Below are 13,348 nucleotides of genomic sequence, written 5' to 3' on the forward strand. Positions count from 1 at the left end.
GGGTAATTTTTAAAAAAATGATCAATTTTACGGCTGGCTGTGATGAGATGAAGGGAGAATTCAATAACAATCAGAAAGCAAAAATATTAAGTATACAAAAGGGATAATACTGGCTTCTTTCCTCACTCATGTTCCCAACTGGTTATAACACCATTAATATATTAACATTATTTAGTTTTTCTTTAGCATAGAATTTTCTGATTGCTTATTTTATCCTTTCTATGATTAGTTTTCCTCTATTGATTGATAGTAAGACTGGCCACCTGTGCATAAAACCTTCAGAGACTTACTGCTGCTAGAATAATGGATTCACTGTTTGCTTTTCAACTGACATTTTAATATTTTTCTACTGTTTCTACTGTCTAGAAAAATTCTACATTTTTCTAGAGTTTGCATGTTCTCTCTGAAGACATGATGCAGGTAAGGTGAACTGACAACTCTGTTTTGCCCGTAGATGTTATGGTGTTTATCGTTCTGTATGTGTTGATGTGATAGATTGGCAACCTGTCAAATGCATGCTGGTAAAGCTCTTTCGTAACAGGACAAGTGGTATGGAAAATGGACAGAAAAATGAATAATCGTTTATTTTCTGCTTATATGAACAACGAGAGACCAATAACTTAAGACATGCATTAACGTCTGGAAATCTGGAAAAAACATATAATTTAAGCAGAACTAATGTTTGGGGGAAATCTGTCTGCTTTATAAATACCAAATGGGTGGCAAGACTGTGAAATTGACATTTCATAAATAGCCATTTTTGGGTTTCACTCCCTAGTTTTTAATACTTTGTTGTGATGTGTTGCGAAGCTCGGCACATTAGGGAAATCACAGGCTTCAAAAATTACTTTTCAATATTAAGTTCCTGGCATTTCTCTGCATTAGTCAACAGTGAAAATGGAGAGGGACAAGAAAATAGGACGTGAGGGGAATTACATGCAAAGGAGACTGAACACTGATGTTGGTTGTCGCTGGTATGATCTCAGTCCAATGAGCCATGGATATGACCAATCAGCACTTCTGTTTTATTTTCTGTAAAGTCATGAGGAAATGAACACATTTTGGTGACGTCTCATTAGTGTCTTAAGTTCATATCTCTTAGCTCAGCACATTAGTTGGAACATCAAGCTTGTCTGGCACAATCACACACAATGACAGAGGTGTTGCTCTCCCATTAAAACAACAGAGAGATATTACCCACAAAACTGCTGATATCAAGTATTCTACATGTTTTCTGAAATTGGAGCCTACCATAACCAGCAGCAGTCCTATAATGTACAGTATATTAGGCAATGCCTTGAACGGCAAGTGAAGTATGATGCCTCCAACCAGTACTCCTTGTTAAGCACACACACAAACAATTTCAGATAATTAACCACAAGCAGAGAATCCTTGGACTAAAACGACAATAAAGCCACTAAAGTGGACACACTGCTAACCCTGTTTGCTAAATTGGCATGCATATCCAATTATGTTAAAAACAGAGTTCAAAATGTACCAATTTTCTAAACTGAGCTGCACAACAACTAAAATTAAATTGTCCTCTAAAATAAAACCAAGTAACTCAGGGGTCAGGGTAGGATGAGGAATGGTACCTTACGAATCATGATGTACTGTACAGCATTTGACCACAGCAGGATTATCAACAGTTTTTTAAGAAATTAAAAACAGGATGGACAAGAAATCAGAATCCTTGAATTGGTGAATAGGCTGTTTAACTGGCTGCTATACAGACTTTAATGACATTGTTATGTTTGGTCTGTGAGATCTAGAAATCATTGCATCACCATGGCAAAGGATCATTTTGTTGAACATTCAAGCAGCAATTGCACTAAGCATTCTGCATTTCTAAATCTAATGCCCTTTAAAGAAAAACAATTCTTGTTTTCATGGCAGCATTATAAAAAATGTCCTTAGGACCTGTGTTCATTGACGCATGTTATAAATCTTGTAATACTGTACCCGACAAAAAGAGGCTCAGGGCAAAACAGCGACTCATAGCATATCCGCTCACAGCATGATACACCAGTTAAACATGCATTCACACATGCACAAAGCACACACACACAGACACACACACACATTTTTAGCTAGAATATTGACAATGTGCTGTAGAAACTTTGGCTCACCGATGAGGTCTGCAGCCACAGAGATAAAAGATAGAGGGAGGGGGAGAGAGGCAAGAAAAAGATAAGAGAGAAAAAGAGAGGGAAACTACATGTCACCTGTCATGGTGCTGTGCTGTGTGCCCCTAGGACACAGTCCTTTAAACAGGGCTAATCTGTGTGTGCATATGTGTGTGTGTGTGTGTGTACGTGTGCATGTGTGCGTATAAGAGAGAAAGATGTGACAGAGAGCCTTTTTACTCCAGTCAACTTTAAGCACTACTAACAGTAGCTAAAGCCCTGCGGGCCTGTCCAGTATGAACACAGTCATTCATCACACACACACACACATACACGTACACACACACTCGCACACACAGTCATGTTTCTATCACTTCAGAGGACATTACATTCATTTCCTGGAGGCTTATCCTAATCTGAAGCATAACCACCACATGCCTAACCCTAACCTTTACATAACCCTAAACTTACCTTAACTTGAAACAAATCTTCACCATAAAATGAATGATTTACGTTAAAGGGACTTGCTTTTTGCCTCCATAAGGCGAGTCCCCACAACATGAGGAATACCTGGTCGAAGCACACACACAAACACACACACATATACACAAAGAAACACACGGCTGATATCAAAACCATTCATCACAGCAGGCAGGGAAAGAAGGAGGAGAAGAGAAGAAAGTGAGGAGGGGAGGAGTAACTCGCTCACTATGCTAGACTCATAGTGTATGTAAGTACTCTGCTTTCATGTCCCCCTGAGGGAGCGATCACACAGGGAAACCTGCAAAAACACATTGGTTTCTCATGGTATGGCATACTCGGCATGCGCCCCTCTCTTGTGATGTGCTTTTTATTTTCCTTGCGGTTTTGTAGCCATGCATAAACCTTCAAATATTCTCATCTTGTCAATTTCACACTCAGGCCTGACAGCCTCAGGTACATGGAGCCATTTTTCCCCAACATGATTTACCTATAGGCATTTTTGAAGTGGATGCCTCTGTTGCAACATGTCTCAGAGTAATTGCTCCTTAAGAGTGCATAAACATGATGAGTGTTCATACTGCGATCACTCAGAAAGAAGTAGAGCTTGTTACATTATTACAGTGTGCATGTACATACAAGGCTGGGAATATAACACCAGTTCTAAAATCTCAGACACATACATGTGTATATCAAATTGTGCCTCCATGTTTTTCCCATTTTCCCATTTATAAATGGGAGTTCTTTTAAAGGTCAGCTGAAAATTGGGACAAGTTTCAGCTAATTTCAACTTTGAATGCAGCAGTGAGGATTTGGATTAGTGTCCAGTGCCAAAGGTGGTGCTGCATCTGGTGCGTCTTCCACAGGAGAACAATACAGTCGCTCAGTTTATCACTCTTAACACACTGCAAGTCAAAGAAGTAACTCAGAGACAATGACGATTACTAGTCAAAGCTACAGTATTGGCTGCAAAACTGTATGAATACAAAGTGGTCCATCTTATCTCATAAGTAAGCACTGACCACCTACTAATGCACAATGAAGATAGTGCAACAGATTGAGAAGCTTTCAGGGACAAATCTGTGTAAACCTCTTTTATAATGCAGCTATGGTCTCTTGCTGTAAAAACAGTTGAATGTCTCTTTGGCTTTCATATTACCTCTGACCTTGTCTCTTCTTCTTTGACAATACAATTTATGGGTATACAATGGTCAGAAATGAATGAGAGGAGGAGAGAGATATTGGTTGTGAATTGAATGTGGTTTCTCACAGGACCTTTGAGATGAAACAGGCACACATTCCAGCCAAATACTGCATCAGGCACAACTGTGTGTGTGTTGTACATTTATCCTTTTCCATCATAACCACAAGGAATGGGAGAATATTACTTGATGGAATGTCCTAAAAAGTAATAAAAATATGTGCTCATCCCTGTGTACATGCATGTGTGGCGCACACATATACACAGGTGTTTGTGCGCGTATGCCCTTCCAGCTGAGTAGGTCCGCAGTGATTGAGTGTGCTCACAAGATAAACAGAGCAGTAATTTAAGAGAGGAAATGACATCCCACCACCCATTTCTCCTGCTGTCTCAGTCCTCACCTTGCTACCCCTCATTCTCTCTTCAGTCCATCCATCTCACTGTCCTGCTTGTCTCCTCTTTCCTCTTCTCCATCTCGTTCCATCCTCTGGCCTCTCATGACTTTGACCTACTCTTCTATTCAGTTCAACTCAATCTGTCTTGTTTTGATTTGGTCAATTCAATACAATTCAATTCAATTTGAACTCACTTATCACAAAACAGTACATGCTCAGCCGGCTGTGGCTCAGGAGGTAGAGAGGAATGTCTGTGGATTAGCCTTTTGCTGTTGAGTGGTGGTTCGATCCCGGGTCCTCAAGGCCAAATGTTGAAGTGTCCTTGAGTAAGACTTTAATCTCCGAAATGCTTCCACTGGCCAAGCATTGCACAACGTATGCCATGTGTGTGTGTGTGTGTGTGTAAATAGGTGAATGGGATTCAAATTGTAAATTGCTTAAGAGATAAAAAGAGATACACTATACAAGGACAATCCATTTTTACAACATAAACAATGTTGTAAGATGGAAGCAGCTATCAAACTACTTTTAGATTACTCAAATCAAACAATTTTGTTTGTCAAAACTCATTCATAATTTAATGGGAACTAAAGAGACTCTGATGCTATCCCCATTAAAGAGGAGCTCTGATGCTATTTGTCACTGTAAAACAGTAAAAAAAAAAAAAAAAAAAAGCGTAGTGGAGGTACATTACACTATGCTACACTAACCACTGTCTCTACATAATATGAAAAATGCATGTATGGTCTGTACTGATGAGGTACATTACTGTAGCTTACTGACTACTTTAATGTACAGATACAGATACAATAAAGAAGGATGCCACCCTGCTGTCTCACATCCATATCATGTGAGTTTAAAGTGGAAAGCCTGTGAAGAAAAAACACAAGGCAAGAGAAATTAAACTGTTAAGCATTTTATTCTAAAGAAGACTAAGGGAGAAAATACTAAACACATACTGTATTAGTACATAAAAGTCTAAAACACATCAGTTCCACCACATTTTTCTGATTAAGCTTTGAAGACATTTTTTTATATTAGTCTGTTTGCATTTTAGAGTGATCCTCCCCTCAGCTTTCAATGTTTATTAATCCTTTACACATACTGTCATGTCACAAGACATCACCTTGGTTATTATTTTCTATTTTTCCACATAGGCTACCATACTATGAGTGCCATGAATGAGATGTGGAAAGATGAGATGTGGCATTATGCATCTGTGCAAAAAACATCCAATAGAGTTATTTGCTAAGTTTAATTTGACATTATTTTAGCTATTTTGTTACATTATTTTTATACAATTAAAACAACTGAACAAAACAACCTGGTATGCACAATTAAAATTTTAATTGAATTGTTATAAATAGCCTTTTCTGTTTTTGCTAATTAATGCGTAGTTCATTTATCTTTGAAGTTTGCATAGAGTATGCACACATACTGTGTGTGAAGAAGTTGTCTTTGCTGCTGCTTAAAGTGCTAAGAGCTGAACATATTTGTACAAAATGTGCCATTGTGATTCAAGTTAACAACCAATTTTATCCAAAGAGCTCTGTGCTTCTAGTTGTCTCATATTGTCTCATAGCAACAGTAGGAACCATGACTAGCACTTTTTCCAAGCATCTGCTGAGTGCTGCTACAAGCTAAAAAAAACAAAAAAAGAGGTGTTTGGTGGACATGAGCTGCCTAATTAGAAGAGCCAAATCTTATTTGTTTATATCAATATCAGTTTGGTGATATGTCTCCTGCTCCCACAGCCACTGAGTCCCTACAGAGCTTCGCTCCACAGCTGACCCTGAAGTGGTAACCTGCTGATAGAGGTGAAGAAAGTATTTCTGCACTGGGATCAGTAAGTATTACTGGCTTTTTATTACTGTGGATCTATTCTACATGAACAGGTTCTTATGTGATGTAATGTTTGACTTCTCTACTTCAGTTATATGCTGTATCTAATAAAATTTGGACATTAGCTGCATATACTGGTGTGCTGTGCAGCGTAAACACCAGCTGAGGACAATAATTCTTACCGCTCTTAAAGTAAAAAACATTAAAAAACAAAACAAAACACTAAGAACATGCTTTTAAAGAAACTAGCAATATACTAGAATGATTTAGCATCATCAGGGATGTAAACAGTGGTTGGTATATTGCAGAAATGGCTGCACATTTAATGTTAAGGTACTTTATAATCAGCCACACTGCTTGATTCACATTGAAATCAAAAGTCAAAAGAAAAGCTACTTATATAAAGAGCTCATGTGCACCGGCAGTAACTGTGAGGACAATCAATCTAATCTCTGGTTGAACAGTTTTCCAAAACAAAACATTTTCACATGTGGCTGTGAAACCTCCAGCAAAATGTCCAATATTGTAACCAAAATTGCATTCTCTCAAAACCAATCACCAGATTGTGGCTACTGTATGTGTGCCTGCTGAGCTCCCAGCCTGGGTAAACACAGACTGTCTTAGACAGAAGGTTTGGGATTCCAATACCAACAAGTTACTCATTAAAGAAAACTTGTGAGCAAACTTGCCTGGTAATACTTCCAATGCTAATGTAGTTGTCAAGGACTGAAATGAGCTCCAGACATGGGGGAATAATTCAGGCAAGTTGGTTTAAAGAATATTGATTATGACGACAGATGACTCTAATTAGAAAGCAAACAATGACTAATCTTTGCATAATCCGCTGAATTCTGGAGGTTGCTAATTGACTTATAGTAAATAGCCAACTTGTGATAATTTTTCAGGTAGCCACCTGTAAATTCTGGTGAAATTAATTAAAGAGTCTGAAACTCCAATCTGAAGCTAACTAGAAACTCTGTCCCCTGAAACACATTTTTCATGATATTTCATGCTGAGAGAGGAAGGCAGGACAATTGTTGACCACATAACTGGGTTGTACCACCTTTTTCAGAAAACGCGCTAGTGTGAGGTTAGTAAAATCTGCAACATTTTGGGAAATACAGCAGTGTTAGATGTGTTTGGTAACAGATCTAATGTTCAAACAAAGCACCTCAGCTGGTAGAAATGCAGTCAGGCATTTTTTCCTCTCAGAAGTGAAACTGCTCTTGTGTCCAGTTACTCATCTGGTGTTTTACTCTCTTTGTGAGGCTGTAACATCACTGCTAATGGTGATGAGGAGAATTACGCCTCACTACACTTCACATAGGTAAGTGATGGGCAAGCAATGGAATATTTAGTTTGGAGCTTTATTTACTAAACTTCCTGAATTTTATTTGCTTTGTAGCAGTCTAAAAGTTGTTTACTGGGTATATTACTTTTAATGAACACTTTAGGAAATAGAAATCACAACTTTATAAACAGCAAGTTTAGATCACTTGCATCTGTCATACTATAACATGTCAGTTACAAGTAACATATGACAGCATCTGGATTGATTACTGATAGAAAGATAGTGTTCAGATGACTATAAATCCTAAAATTAGAAGCCCCAATTTACTTTAAAGGGGGATCATTGATGGTATCAATACTGTTCAAACTTAATTATTTTACCTTGACTATCTGTTTACCAAACATTGGGATTACATTGGCCTTTAGATAATATGCACCTGCACAAAACACACTGATTGGTGATTACTTTGCATGCAAGTCTGCCATAAGTGTCTGTTGTTGCATTTATCTACTAGAATTTTTTAGATAATTCGACTCACATGTCTTAGTAAAGCACACCTGAAAAAGAAAAGTGAGAGAAGGAGAGATGAAGAGATGAAGAGACAGAGGGAATATATGAAGGAACTAGACCTTTCCCTCTTGTCCACAGCTCTGCCCCAGAGTGTTGCTACACTTTCTCCGCACACAGACACACTGCAGGGTAGCAGCACAGTGAACAGTCCTTGTCCCCAAGCAAAAAGCCAACCTCTGCTGATGAAAGCTAAACAGACGCACACATGCACACACATTCTGCCTTATTTGCCAAAACTGCATGCTCATAAAGTTCCCTCTTCCCTCAAGACTATCCAGCATAACCTTAGTTGAACTCACTAACACTTCGTAGCATCAGTGATACATAATATGCAAACACACACACACAAATCCATAATTAAAGAAACACAAGTTCTCTTGAGACCTGACTACACATTATCGTGGTGATAAGAGTTACACCCTATCTAAGTCTTACCAAACTAAACCGCACATGAAGGACAGACAGCGTTCTTCAGTTTCTTTCCAAAAATGTTGCTGTGAAAATTCTTAGGCTGCCCACATAAGCAGTTTAACTGACCTCTAAAAAATAACTGTGAACCTAATCTATTTTGAACACTTTCCCTGGTTTACGATTGCAGTTTTGTGCTGCCCTTTCTTGGTGAGGGGATAATGAATTGCCTCCAAAAGTCTTACATCCCTAAAGGTTACTTCATGCTCTTCAAACCCCTTTCCCTTACAAAATATCTCAGTTTACATTTTAACCTTTTTCTGAGGCTCTCATCCGGAGAATTACAATGAGTGAGCAGGTAGAGTTTCAGTATGATGGACAAGCACTTACTGCCACAAGAGACCAGGAACCTAAGGTTATTATTATAGAGTAGTCCATCAAAATGCTGCAGTAACTAATGAATTAACCATGCAAAACATGATTAAATGTCAAAGTAAACCCAGTTCGGGTGGTAGCAGGTTTTAAGAGAGATAGAGGACTGTGACCAGAGGAAGGCTGGTTCAAGTATGGTTAGGGGATAGCAATGAGTCAGTAGTGCTCCAGCTTCTTTCAACAACCACTGTTGAGGTGCCCTTGAACAAGGCACTCGATGTGTATTGCTCTAGTGGAGCTGTTCAGGGGCCAGTGAAAAAAATGACAGAGATGGTTGTACAGAGAGCCACATGCATGCTAAACAGGGCATTGCTAGTTAAGTTCCAAGTAGTAAAACATGTATTAAAGCATAGATCTGTAGTTTACTTCAGTTCTTTGCTGGAAAATGAAACCCCAACTCAGGCCCAGTGCCACCTAGTCTTGCACACTTTTTCAGACTTGCCTGTGTTCCAATTTACATTGAAATGATTAATTGCTTAATTAATTAATCAACAGAAAATTGATCAGCAACTATTTTGATAATTGTTTTGATATCATTTCATCATTTTCAAGCCAATACTCCAAACATTTGCTGGTTCCAGTTTCTCCCATGTGTTGATGCTGCTGATTTTCTTTGTCTCCTATGATACATATCATGCCACATATGATGGAACATTTTAACAATTTTCAGACATTTTACAGATATTTTAGAGATAAAATGATAAATCTATTAATCTAAAAAAATTGGCAGATTAATTGATAACAAAAATAATTGTTACTTGCAGCCCTAGTTCCAATAGGGGGACTTTTAACATAATGACAAATGAGTATCTGCTTCTGTACTGGACAGTAAAACCCTCTCGTTTAAACATCAGATATATTGTTAGCAATACAATAGCTACAACTCCCCAAAGGTTTTGATATCAGCTATGGCTCAAGGTCTTCAATAGCTTCGAAAAGAATGGACAGAAAATACATCACAAAGTTTCAGCTTTTTAGAAAGAGCATGATAGGAACCCTCTGTGGAAAAAAAAGATTTAGAACTGACAGCTACAGTAGTGTAACAGAAGCTAACACTGAAATGGGTCGAAACTATACGCTCCTGGAATCTCTTATGAGTACTTTCATGTAAGACAAAGTCAGCAATCCATTATAGTAAAAAAAAGAAATATCCCATGAGCTGTTAACAGAATATTACATATAGTATACGAATAAAAACAGATGAGGAAAATACAAAAAACCAACACTGAGTAGCAGTGATGAATCCACACTCTAGATTCAGCTGACCCAGTGTTTATGTAATTAAAATGAGGTGAGAGTGCAAAAACACATCAGTATTTACTGCTGTCTATTGTTTTGGCAGAACTAGTTGGATAAACCATAAGCAGAAGCATAGAAGACTCTTGCTTTCTTTAAATGGACACAGTTATGACGAGCAGAATACTGTCAAGTATCAAATGCACATGTACACACTAGGACTGCAAGATGTGTAATTACACTGCAGCTGCTGTACAAGATTTGTGTCCACAGTAAACATAAGTCTCAATACACAGTTGTGGAAGCTGTAGAATTTTTCTTCACAATGCGTTTTTTCATTTATTTATTTATTTTTTTCCTGGGTAGGGAATCTAATGCTGAGGATTTGCCCAATGAACACAATGAAAAAAAAGTTTATCAGAGACGCATAGCAGCAGAATGTCCTAGTTAGAAAGCTGTTTGAAACAGATTTCTCCTTGACAGAGAAATAGTCTAAAAAGAAATGTTACTCAGGTTCTTTTTTTTTTTAATTTAAACATCAGTAGTCAATATGCACAGCCAACACATTCATGCACTGTAACACCAACACATATAAGTTCAAACAAAGACATAAATAGGTGTGAATTAGTAATAAGTAATTGGCTTGGGAACATGGGCCAAACCAATGATGGCAACGACTGGAAGAATGTTGTATGTCAGCAGAATGTTTCTCAAGTCTGCTGAATAAGAGCTTGTGCATTATTAGCCTAGTTTACACAGCTAGGGTTTACTCGTTATCCATACATAAAAAATCATTCTCAAACTAACATCCACTGGTATTTTGCATTTTTGTAGGGTACTTTTATCTTCTTGCATCTTAATAGAGTTGGTAAATCAATTAATTCAAAGATTCATAGGCTGGCTTGGGTCAGCCACAATAGTTTCCCTGTAGCAGAAGTCACATTATTTACATACACCACTGGCCTCATACTCTATACATACGCACACTATTACACATGCGCAGATACACATTCAGAGCCTTATCTGCACATCAGGCTTCCAGGAGCTCTGTTTGATAATGACTCAGTCTCTCTCTTTCTTCAGGCTAAGCTGTTTGCATGCAGATAAACACAAACAAACAGGGCAGATAATTGCACACAAAAATGAAATATGAAGAAGAATGTGCAAAGGCATGTGCGGGATATGAACAAATGCTTGGATGGATGGTTGGATGAGCACAAATGCAGGAACACACATACTGTACAGAGATTCAGTGAATATTGCAATTCACCGCCTATACTATGCCTGGGAGAAAATATCCCATTTGTTACAATTAATAAAAAGAGACATGTTTCCCAAGCTTGATATGTAGTTAACGTATAATGTGTCTATTCAGTATCTCTTTCTCTCATGTCTCATTTTCTCTCGGCTGGCAGCATTGTATCTAGCATCCACAGCAGCCAAACACTCAAAAAGTCCAGAGCTCAGAACGCAGAAGTCGTCTCATGAAATATAGATTCTTGCTCTATAAAAAGAACCTACAATCTATACCCTCTGGTCTTTTAGAGTTGTTTCTACACAACAGGAAGTGATTTGGAGGGGTATGGAGAGTGATGATGTTAAGAGTTCCTTTAGAGATTGAATCATATTGTTGATTATTTATATTGTAACAGACATTTCCTGGTTAGTTCAGTGGCAAAAGTGCAGGTAATGTACCTGTGACATGCAGTGATGCAGCTGTTGATCAGAGATGGGTTCCAGGGGTCAAGATACATGGGATGGTTTTAAAAGACAAAAGATCAGAACTATTTTCCATGTCCATGCTACACCATGCCAATCAGAAACACTATATTCATCAGACCATAAAGGATAAAAAGCACACATATAGTTAAATAATCATATCTAGTGATAATATGAGGCAAATCATCAGTTAATCTAATTAAGTTAGCATTGATTTGTACATATTAACTGCATATGATCTCAGCCTGTAATTACAGTAGGTTATTTCAACATTTATTGAACTACTACCAGAACATGAGGCCATTAACAAAACCAATCTGTGAATTTATTAGCACACATTTCTATATCACATATACACATAGCATGTAACTCAGTTAGAACAATTAGCAATTTAGCAATATCTAATTTGATGTAATGCTACTGTAATGTGTAAATATGGCTACCATAGTGAAAATAATTAGTCGTGCCCTTTTTCTGCAATTCCACAAGTTGAGGTTAATGCTACTATGAAATAAATCTGTGCATATGTTAAATCGGTTGAACCAGATAAAATCCCTGCAGTGCCAAAGACCATTGTCATGGAAATTTGAGATGACTAATTTATTATTTTTGTATTCACTTCCAGATAAGTGCTTTAGATACTTGACTTAAGCTGGAGTTCTTAAAAATCTGTCTAAAACTCGTGTCCATTTGGCCCAATAGAGATGTTTATCATGAGAGCTATCCATGGTGCTGATCCTTCCACACACCCTGGAACCATAGACTGTATATAAAGATGGATGTCATAACAGCTCCCCAAAAGTGACATGAGTCAAACTAAAAAATCAAAGTACACATAAAACAAATTTTTCCCAAAGATGGTTTCTGTCATTTCAGGTAGTTCTTATCATGCTGATGTTTGTTCAAGTGCTAATTTTTCTGATGAATTTGTTCTTTATTAGTTATTTGATGATGTTAAAAGGAGGTCTGACGTCATGATTGACAGCTGTGACAGCCGCTCACCATCAGTGGTTGTGGTAGTTTTCAATTCAAGTCATCAGCCCCATCCTGTTCACCTATGTTCATACAATCCAAGTTAAACCTCTGTTTTCTCTATGGACTGTGCATTCTTTAGAGTCTGCTAGAGAGATACATCAGTTTATAGCAGCAATGCTATAATGTACAAACATCAGTCTTTCAGTTCGAAGCTACCTCAGTTGTTTATTAGTTACTGTTTTAGACAAGAGTCTCCATGGTTACAATCTGCTTGCCTGACCGTTGATTGAACACTTCAAGGTTTTCTATGTCTCTGTACTTCTGTCTCTCCTTATTTATAGTTACACAGTATCCCTCAAATATCAAGGCGAGACATTTTATTATTAATATTCAAATACACTCTAACCTACTATAATGTGTACCCTATACTGCATATGAACCTGTGGATAGAGTATGGTAACAACTCAGTGGTCAACATAAAATGTCAGATGGGCCATTAAAACATGATCTGACACTGATTCAAAATATAACGACAATGTAGCTCATTGGACACTAACAACTCTTTCTTTCTATAAAGACATTTATTATAATATAAACTGAAACTATTTTGCATTACCAAATTCAGTCCAGTACAATCCTTTGGCCATGTACAACACAAACGCTCTCTGTGTCT

At 37.7% G+C, this 13,348-nt stretch overlaps 1 protein-coding gene across 4 annotated transcripts in view; it reads right to left on the reverse strand.

Annotated features, from left to right (window-relative positions):
- The window catches only part of gria4a (glutamate receptor, ionotropic, AMPA 4a), a 108,063-nt gene that overhangs the window by 74,664 nt on the left and 20,051 nt on the right, over positions 1-13,348 (reverse strand). The window lies entirely within an intron of this gene.

This window comes from Thunnus albacares, chromosome 6 (genome assembly GCF_914725855.1).
Source record: "Thunnus albacares chromosome 6, fThuAlb1.1, whole genome shotgun sequence".
In the NCBI taxonomy this organism is placed as follows: Eukaryota; Metazoa; Chordata; class Actinopteri; order Scombriformes; family Scombridae; genus Thunnus; species Thunnus albacares.